This window comes from Hyperolius riggenbachi, chromosome 2 (genome assembly GCF_040937935.1).
Source record: "Hyperolius riggenbachi isolate aHypRig1 chromosome 2, aHypRig1.pri, whole genome shotgun sequence".
In the NCBI taxonomy this organism is placed as follows: Eukaryota; Metazoa; Chordata; class Amphibia; order Anura; family Hyperoliidae; genus Hyperolius; species Hyperolius riggenbachi.
In genome coordinates, this window is record NC_090647.1 from 326,567,048 (window position 1) to 326,577,744 (window position 10,697).

The window sequence follows — 10,697 nt, forward strand, 5'->3', positions numbered from 1 at the left end:
TTGGAAATCAGTGGAAAAAACTGAATGATAGATATACATGTGATATAATTATATGATTACTGCAATAAAACAGGTCAGAATAGATTTAGTATTTACCTCTTTGCTACAGAAAAAAATTAGGTGCAAAACAATTTTGTTTAGTTGTTATTTAGAATTTGTAAACACTAAGCATCTGCTAAATGTAACCAGACCTTTGGAAAAGGGGTTAAAGATTTGAAGTCCGGGTTGGCTTTCTGGAAAGGGCACACAGGCCAGGGCCTTGGGTGGTTGCTGTCCAAAGGGTCGGCTGGCCATGGAAGAGGGGTTGCTGCATATGGAAGAAGAGGCTTCAAATAGGGAACAGTACATGGGAAGGAGAAGCTGCTGTTGGCAAGGGAACTGTAAAGAGAAGGACTGTTATTTATGGTTGTACTATGGTTATAGCAATTGGTTTCCAGTGGTAATGCCAAGGCTTCACAACAGGAAAATTACTGGTAAGATGCCCGCTCAACTGTTCATGTGACAGCGGCTTTCATATGTCTACACAGATAAGTTGCCACTTTCTGATTTCTGCACTCAGTAGCTCCATGTAAATCTGGCAATGCAAAAATACTCAACAAATTGTCACTGTCGGGAAAACAAAGTTTTACCTTTTTTTTACTATTGTCTTCAACTGTTAAGCCTGGTGCATATGCGTGATATCCTTTCATAGCTAAGATGATCATTCAGCCAAGAATTTAGCATGAATCTAGCAAGAATCAGTTGATTTAAATATTCTTGCTCTTCTGTTATGATTTGCTACAAAGCCAGGAGTGGATCAAGAAATCTCAGTCCCAATTTCAGGCTTTTCCATATGTGCACAAGTACACACATGCATGTGCTCTATGTGCAAATGTGTGTACCTTTTTTCTGTAGAAAGTGGTAGATAATTAGTAATTATATGTAATAAACTCAAGTCTATGTACTAAAACACTTCAATGGGTAGCAAGTAGAAGAAGAAATACAGGATATCTACCCTACCACCAGATCTCACTAGCAAATGCACCAACAATGTAAGTACTAACACACATCAGTAAAATGTCACTTGTAGCTGCTAACAAAGACCACTTGTGCCTGCTAACAGATATTGGGGTAAGAGTTTAAAAGTGAACAATAGTTTTTAGTATAACACAGAAAAAAATCCTGTATCCATACTCTTTTGTTGCACACACAGTTAAGGTTTACAGATGACATTACTAGCGGGCAAAAGCAATTTCCCTCAGCTCATAGAACAGCATTGCTATGAGTTGCAATTGCATGGAAATAGACATAATCAAATTTGTTTGCTAGTACTGATGATTGCAATGTGCTAATTAGGCTTTCCCGAAACTTCACATCATTTTTGTAATTACGCTTATAATGAAAAGATTGTAATCACAAAAAAATACAAACATTTTGCAAATTACTACTAACATTTTCGTAATTACAATCATTTTCATAATTAAAAATGTTAGGTGGACAACATTTTTGTAATTATGACATTTTTATAATTACAAGTATTTTTCAGGACAAATTTTCATGTAAAGCATGAAATTACAATTTTGTGCTACATGTAATTTTCATAATTCTGCTAAATTACGGCATTACTAATGAAACACAAAATTATGATTTAATGCAAAATTACGAGACTAAATTATGAATTACAAATTACCTGATAATTATTAATGAAGATTTCATATCATAATTCCAAATTTCATGTCATAATTATGAAAAAGTGAAATTTCGGCTATTCACTATTTGTTATATGCTGCGGTAATCAGAATAACATGCATAAAGTCTTACTGCGTGATACGTGGAACAAAGTGCAATACATTGCATGCAATGCATTATGCTTTACTCATCATGCATAAGACTTTTACGCATGTTATTCTAATTACCGCAGTTTAGTGAATATCCATATGGCCTTATCCAATTAACTTTTTCTCTTAATTATTCATCTTATCTAAAAATAACTTTTCAGAACATAACAATTCGAAAAGTATTAAAAAGTAGGTAAAAAAAACTTGAGGTATTTTCTTGCATGCTGGTAGGTTTAAATGTATTTTATTGGTAATGTTTGAAAATATCTCCTTGGAGAAAATGCAGGAGAAAAGTTAATAGGATGTGGGCCTATGTCTCATCATGTCACATGTCAGTTTAGGTATTCTGTACTTTAAAGAGAATCTGTACTCTAAAATTCTTACAATAAAAAGCATACCATTCTATTCATTATGTTCTCCTGGGCCCCTCTGTGCTGTTTCTGCCACTCCCTGCTTCAATCCTGGCGTGTAATTGCCAGTTTTAGGCAGTGTTTACATACAAAAAACATTGCTGCTAACCAGCATGTGATAGGCTGAGAGAAGCTCAGTCTGTGACTCATACAGAGCCTGCAGGGGGCATGGAGAGGGTGTGTATAGCTTATACCTATCACAAGCAGAGCAGCACATTCCTGCCTGAGTGCCTGAGCCTGACAAAGCCGTCAAAGGAAAGAAGATTAGATTATATAACAGATAATACAGCCACTGTGCAACTAGGAAAGGCTGCAGTAAAAGACAGACCACGTTAGAACAGGTATAGGAACTTATAGGATAGAAGAAATAAGGCTGAACATTTTGTTACAGAGTCTCTTTAAAATTACAAAATAAATCATGAAGCACTGATACATAGCATAGCAATTATTTCTAAACATAAATGAAATGTAACTGTATGTGTCTCTTTTCAATGTAAATGTAGAACTTCTGGAGACATTTTGGTATTTAGAGAATTAAATGTCAACAGTCTACTATGGTCTGTTGCTTTATGGCTGGATAGTGTACTGGTTAAGGACTCTGCCTCTGACACAGGGGACCAGGGTTTAAATCTCATTTCTTTCTATTCAGCGAGGAGACCTTGGGCAAGACTCCCTAACACTGCTACTGCCTATAGAGCGCTCCCTAGTGGCTGCAGCTCTGGCACTTTGAGTCCGCCAGGAGAAAAGCGCAATAAAATTATATGAGTAAGTTCGGTATTCTGAATTTCGCATAATTTTCACAATTATGATTCTGATCATAATTATGATTTGGGGCTTAATCTTGTTTTTGCATACTTTCCCACAAATGCATTGAAGTCTATGGGGCAAAAGAAAAATCTTCGCATATGAGAAAAAAAGATTTTTGGATTTTTTATTTTTCGTATCAATAAATGAAAGTCTATAGGAATGAGAAAGTTATATTTTCGTGAAATTACGGATCATAATAACAATTGCCAAAGTTTTTGAGCAATAGTCAGAAATTTCGCCTCTATGATTTCACCTCATAATTCAGAATTTTGTAGCAAAATGACTACTATGCGAAATTCGATCTCATCGCTAGTCTATTCTGATATGCTGCTCCCCTTAGTGTTTGTATAATTTTGGATAAATAGTTCACCTACTGTTCTGTTATTTATTCACAGAAAATAAAGTAAATGTATGAATGCACTGTATAAGGAGCTCAAGGACAATATAACAAGAAATTCTTCATGGGTTGATACATTGTTAGTATATATAGCAGACATAAACTGTTGCTGCTAATAGAAAACATTAATAACAATTTTATCATTTTTGTATTAAGCCCTGTAGATGCTTGCAATAATGGCCGACTGCCATCCAAATTCATCATTGGCCATGTGCTGACCAGCGTGTTCTGCCCCATCGAGAGGGTAGAGGGAAGGATAAGTGCAAGCAAGCTGCTTGTGTCTACAGTAGTGATGGTCATGTCTAGGAGAACCCATGGATAAGAATGTGATCAGTTTGGTCAGGTGATAGCTATGTAAGTCTCTGATTTGCTAGTCATGATCATGTGCTAATGCACAATATGATCACAGCAAATCAGAGCTTTGCAAATCAGCTGATCAAACAAACCACATGCTTCTCCTAGATCAGGCTATCTCAACCAGGTTTCCCTGGAACCCCAGGGTTCCTTGAGGACTCTGCAGGGGTTCCTTGGCATTTTCCCCCATCATGGAGGAAGTATAATAGAGCACATTATAATAGGGGGTACGGTAAAAAGAAGCACTAAATTGGGGGTCAGAATAATAATGAGCACAGTATAATGAGTGGCAGTGTAATATTAGTTAGTGAAATTAACAGCCTCACCTACTTTTAAAGACCATGCCTCCGGAAACATAAATACAGGGGTTCCTCAAGATTAAACAATTGATTACAGGGTTTCCTTGAGATCCAGAAGTTATTTGCAGGGTTCCTCCAGGGTAAAATGGTTGAGAAAAGCTGTCCTAGATTATCACTAGTCTGCAGTAGTGTATAACTATACCATTTAGGCTTGATTTTCCAGCACATCTAGTCACTAACAAGCTGTTGGTGGGCATTGGGGACATTTGTACTCACTTGGAAAAGGAGCCTGAAACCATCTTAAACAATCTTTTAGGGTGACCTAAGTTGCAAAAGTGGATGGGTCTTACGTTTCTAAAGGTGCTGACAAACATATAACAAACATACATCGAGAGCTTTAGAATGAATATAGAATATCTTAGCCCTTATTCAATTACATTTTTCTCCTGAGTTTTCTCCTAGGAGATCATTTTTCATCTTCTCTTTAAAATAATTTTTCAGCGCTTTGCAAATGAAAAAGTACCAAAAAGTAGGCAAAAAAAGCAATATCAACATTATTTTGAGTATTTTCTTGTTTGCTATTGGTTTAAACATATTGACAAGGTGTGAAAATATTACCAAGGAGAAAACTCAGGAGAAAAGGTTAATTGAGAATAAGTACTTGGCCCAAGTCCTACCTTAATGGGCCATATAAATCCATGCCAAGGCATGCACAGATGAGGAACAACAAACTCAGAAACAGCTAAGTTGGATTAGTGTGGCTCTGTAGAACTTACATGCTACAGGCACACTTTACCATAAATGCCCCTGTCCCAACTTTTTTTTATATTACATTTACAATTTTGACATTTTGGGGTTTTTTCATTTGTTTTTTTAGTGCAAAATGTCTATTCCTTTTGTGTTTGGAGGGGGTAAAGTAGTTGAAAATGTAAAAATAAAAATGCACTTTAGCTATTCTGCAACCAAAACATTTAGCATTTTAGCTGTACATGTGTTTAATAAGTACAGTAGAAGCTTTTTGTTCTATAGGCTATCTGTCTAAATTTAAGGTAGGTCTCTTCACAAAAAGATTTTCCATAAACAGAAGAAATATTCAAATATTCTTGCTGCAGAGGAATTATTGACAGAAACGGGTAAGCAATTATAAAAAAAATTACAATATTTTTTAACTTACCTTTCGACTAAATTACAAAACAAAACCAAAAAACAACAACAACAAAAGGTAGACTTCTGGAAATCAGTCAGTATTTATATAAAGGCACTTGGGTTTGTTGAATTAGACACCCTCAGCTTTCTCAACACTGCATCTAAGCAGAAAAGGAAAGGGGGCGGGGTCATCACTGTATTATGGAAATACATATCATACCTTCTGATTTTTAATGTGCTTTTTTTGGATTAATAGTGGTGTTGGTCATGTGCTGGGTATCCTTACACCCCTTAGGACTCAGTCTAGAAAAGCAGTCCACAACTGGTGTAAGCATTCCTTATGTGTACTGCCTACGCAGCCAAACAAAGAGAATGAGTCTTCCACTTTAAAAATGTTTGGGGTATTGCACTTTCTTAGTGTAGGGTACCTCTTATAGCAAGATGGAAAGTGATGTCACACATGAACACATGAACAGCTGCTGTAAAACACTCAACACTGCTTATTATATGCTGCTGTCATCTGAGCATGTTGGATCAGTTACTGCAGCACAGGAGCTTTCCAAGGTACCTGTACTTGTTGATTGCAGAGACAGCTGTAATGTGATAGTTCCAGCACATTAGACATGAACAAACTACTGACCATTCCCAAAAGACCAGAGGTATGCCTGAAGAGGAACCGTACACAGCAGCATTAGGCATGGTAGCCTCCATTGGAGGATATGTGCCCCCCCCCCCCCCCATGCAGGGCACCTCCCCAAATCTGAGTACCGAGTTATGATAAAAGCATTGCATAGATGTCCACTATTCCTATAGGTCTATACTTAAGGGAGGGAACACACTTGCAGGGCTGTTTTCCCCTGTGATTCCCAAGTCTCTGCCGGCGTTTGCGATAGCGTTTTCCGTAAACATTTTGCTGGGATCGTTCTGCATTTTTTAAATTTGTGGCGGCATATACTGTAATTGCGAACATGCACGTTGTGCAGGAAAAAGAAGAAAGCTGTGCGATTTGAAAATACACTGAAAATCGCTAACTCTAAACACAAACAAACGATCACGATGAGCATTTCTTGAGCAAGGCTATTGACTTCAATAGCCAGTGGAATCTTGCACGTTTTGCCGTCTGTGACAGAGCATGCACAATTGCAGCTGGTGTATACCTTGCCTAAATCACACACGATGAACACTAATGACAGCCGCGCTAATTCAGTAACACTGAACAGGATCATTTTGCGTGATTTTGCTATGCATACGGTTAATCTGTTCACAAAATCAGTACAAAGCTTTATTCATACTGTATATCGTATATTCAACGGTACCAAGCCATTAGGTAGTTAAATACCAAAAATGTGAGACAAACATGACTTATTGAAACAACCTCCTGATGTAACTTTGAACTGTAATATTCAAAGAGAATGTAAAACTAAGGCAGCTTTTTTCCCAAACTGCCACATCCTCTCTTCCTTTCCAAAATCTCCCATTCACTGATCTCTGGTACATTGGTCCTCTGCAATGTATGCAGTCCCGGGAGCCTGCTTTGAGTGATTCTACTCCAGCCTCTGCACTGGAGCAGCAGTCAGAATGTGGTTTGAATGGGAGAGGTTGGACATGCCAAATACCAAACTGGATCCTGTCATGGCTCAGTGACAAGCAAGGTACCTTTATCACTGTTCAGAGGTGCTTTACAAAATAGAAGCAGAACAGGACCTAAGCAGTTAAGACTCAGGGTCATATAATTTGGTCTTAGGCTTTTTTCACATCTAAAATCAAAATCGCTGACGCCATCAATTTTCCTTTTTTTGCACAATTTTTTTGGCTCCTTCCGCTGCTTATCTGTGTGCTGCGATTTTTTCATAAAATGCTTTTCTAAGTGCTTTTGCAGAGCGATTCTGTTTTTTCACTTCCTGACCTCAGTCAGGAAGTGAACTCTTTCACCCAGAAATAAATAAATACAATGTATTTATTCATGAAAGCACTCCAGAAATTGCCATACAAAGCGTTTTTTCAAGCGATTTCCCTATACCTTTCATTGAGGCAAATCGCCCCAAAAATGATACAGGCAGCGCTTTTTTATTATTATTATTATTATTATTATTTAGTATTTATATAGCGCCGACATATTACGCAGCACTGTACATTGTATATATATACATATATATATTGTCTTGTCACTAACTGTCCCTCAAAGGAGCTCACAATCTAATCCCTACCATTGCCATATGTCTATATTATGTAGAGTAAGTACTGTAGTCTAGGGCCAATTTTTTTAGGGGGAGCCAATTAACTTATCCGTATGTTTTTGGAATGTGGGAGGAAACCGGAGTGCCCGGAGGAAACCCACGCAGACACGGAGAGAACATACAAACTCTTTGCAGATAGTGCCCTGGCTGGGATTCGAACCAGGGACCCAGTGCTGCAAGGCGAGAGAGCTAACCACTACGCCACCGTGCTGCGCTTTTGTGAGTGGATCGGAATTGAACCGCTCAGATGTGAACACTCTCATACGGAATCATTGCACTAGTGCTTTTAGGGAGATTTTGCAAATCGCCATCGCTTAAAAAAAAGGCGAAAACGCCCTAGCTGTGAACAAGCCCTGACAAGTTCAAGCATTGCATGTAGTTTACTTATATAAACATGATGCAGATAATCACAGGTTGTATGGCACTCCATTCATAGCTAACAAATCTCTGCAATATCAGTGACTCTACTGCCCTGCACAAGTAGGTTGCATTTTACAGGTATAACATTCAATAATTCTGTCTCCTGGGAGAGTAGTAAGGGTTAATCGCTGAGAAACGTCTGACTAATTAAGCGGTTAATTGGATTTGGAGAGAGCGTGGGGGTGTCCTCTCTTCTGTTGTGCTGTGATTTAAACCTCCCTCCCAACTGGATTTGAGCCAGTCTTATTTTTAATCATGAATCAGGAGACAGTGTGTCATACAGTGACTATCAAATATAACAGTCTTCAGCTGCAAGGCACGACCATCGGCAATCTCAGTATTAGTTATGGTTTCTTTGTATTTCAGTGTAGTGAGAAATCACAGCATCTCTCTTTCCTGGCACGTTTCATACAATGGTAAAAGCTAGACATCTAGTTTTGTTCCTAGGTTTACGAGGAATCACCAGTATAGTCTTTCCCTGCTTACCTATCTGCTGTATATAAATTCTCTACGTGATTATTCATATTATACACTTTAACTGAACTCTCTCCAGACGAGACAGACAGTCTCCCATTGATACTATTTTCAGCTTATCCAATTGGGTGCTGTTTGACGCTGCCACATCATCTGATCTAGGAGCAGAGACAGAGGAATAAAGGGAGTGTTCACCATATGATCCTAGGTCACAGGGACATAGAGATTCAGCGCCTGTAGCAACAGGCAGTCATTTCATACAGTTATTAAGTTTTGTTAGCCTATTACTGCTCAGTAAAATGTTGCTGCAAGTTGCCTCATCCAGCAGTTATTACGAATAATTTCATGACATTTTCCTCTTAAATGTCACGTACTCCTAGTGAGCACTGACATACAAATCTTTATTTGGTGCAGGAGTATTGAAGCCTTTTTGGGGGGAAAGGATTAGGAAAGCTGAAAATGATCTTTTTTAGAAAGGCGTCTCGTGTTTTATTTTGGACAGCACAAGAAATGAGGGTGCATACGTGACAAAGCACTATAACTGCTCTCATTCAGGCTCCCATTGTGTTCTGCATAGCATAGTGAATTAGCATTAATTAGCAATGCACAATGTTTAGAGCATTCAAGTCTGTACTTTTTGCAATGTATTGTATTGCTAGTTCCCGGCTGGCAGTATCCAGTAAGCACTTATTAGAGTCGCGTCCCCAGGACATAGGAGATCACCTGACCCAGGCCACCTCCCCCTACTACATCACTTTCAGATCTGCAGTCCTTCCCATCTTAGTGTGTAATGAAGTATTTAAAGAGAAACTGTAGTGAAAATAATGTAATTAGTACAATTGCTTATTTTTTTACAGTATTCACTTACACTTACAATTATTTTGTCAGTGTTTGTCCATTGTAAAATCTTTCCTCTCCTTGATTTACATTCTAAAATTTATCACTGGTGGTGACATCTTTAGTCCTGCCAAGTGTGCGTTACTGGGAGTTCTATGCACAGAAGTTGGCAGTTGTAAAAAGCAGTTATTTCTCACAATGCAACAAGGTTCAGACAGCAAACTGTCAGGACCATGGTCATGACATCACACCGTGGGGGTGGTTTCACCACAAATTCAGCCATACATCAGCCATTTAAACCCTCTCACACCCTCCAAGTTTGTTTATAAAAAATCAAGTGTACCTATCATCAAATTGATTTGCTTGCAATGAGAAACCACTTCCTACTGCTCTTCTATAAACACACTGTAGAAGAGGTGGGGGGAGGTAAATGCTTTATTACACAACTAGTCAACCTAAGCCCATTTAAAAACAGGCTCTAGGTCTGTCACCGCCACATGTCAGCACGCATGCAGGTGCCCGCCGCACACACACGCCTGCAGGGCCCCCTGGCAAGTCCTCAAGTCCTGTCCCAACGGCTGTCAGTGCGGCACATGCGCAGTAGCGCAAGAGCACTGACACAGGGACATGGGATGCAGAGACACTTGCAAATTATTATATAGGATAAGCAATGATGAACTGGAAAGGAATTGATGATGAGACTTAGCTACAGTTCTAGCCACAAAGAGGTAATCTGTCAGCAACAACACAGAGGAGGTAGGCCGGATCAGGTGATGAGTAAGACACCAGTTATCTAGCTCCATCCCCCACCCCTTCCTCACTCCCCACTCTTCTCTGACTACCTAATGTGGGGGATGATGTGATATGGGGGGAAGAAATGCTATGTAGTCTAGTTAAGCTTCATCAGACATTCACACTAGTCAGTTTTGCAAAGCAAACCAGGTAGGTAATAAGGAATATAGAGCAGGGACACCAGAGGTGTCTGGCTCTTCAATTGACCACATATGCTATAACTCCATTGTTATTGCCTGATGAAGAGGGATCAACACCTACGAAATGAGTTGCATTGTCCACTGGAGTATGTAAATAAACTTGTTCCATTTGACAAACACGTTGGAAATGTTTGTGTCTGCATGGAGGAGGTAAGTCCACCACTGCCTTCTCATGTTTTAAACTTTTAAGATACTTTTATCCTTTTGGCACCTCTGTATACATACTATGCTAGATGATAAGAAATGAACAATGCACAATGGTTTTCGTGTTATGCACAAAAGTTTGTGTATTGTAAAATATTATTCAACACAATATTAAGTGTTTTTTTTTTCTTCATTTTCTGTTAAATAGAAAAAGTTTACAACCCTCGCCTGCATTAGATTAGGAGACGGGCAGTTATTTTTATCAAGCTGAAAAAAAAGAAACAATTTTGATGTTTTTTTCTACTGAATGTATTATTTTGGACAAAACCAATATCTACAACAATAACATTACAAAAATAAGTA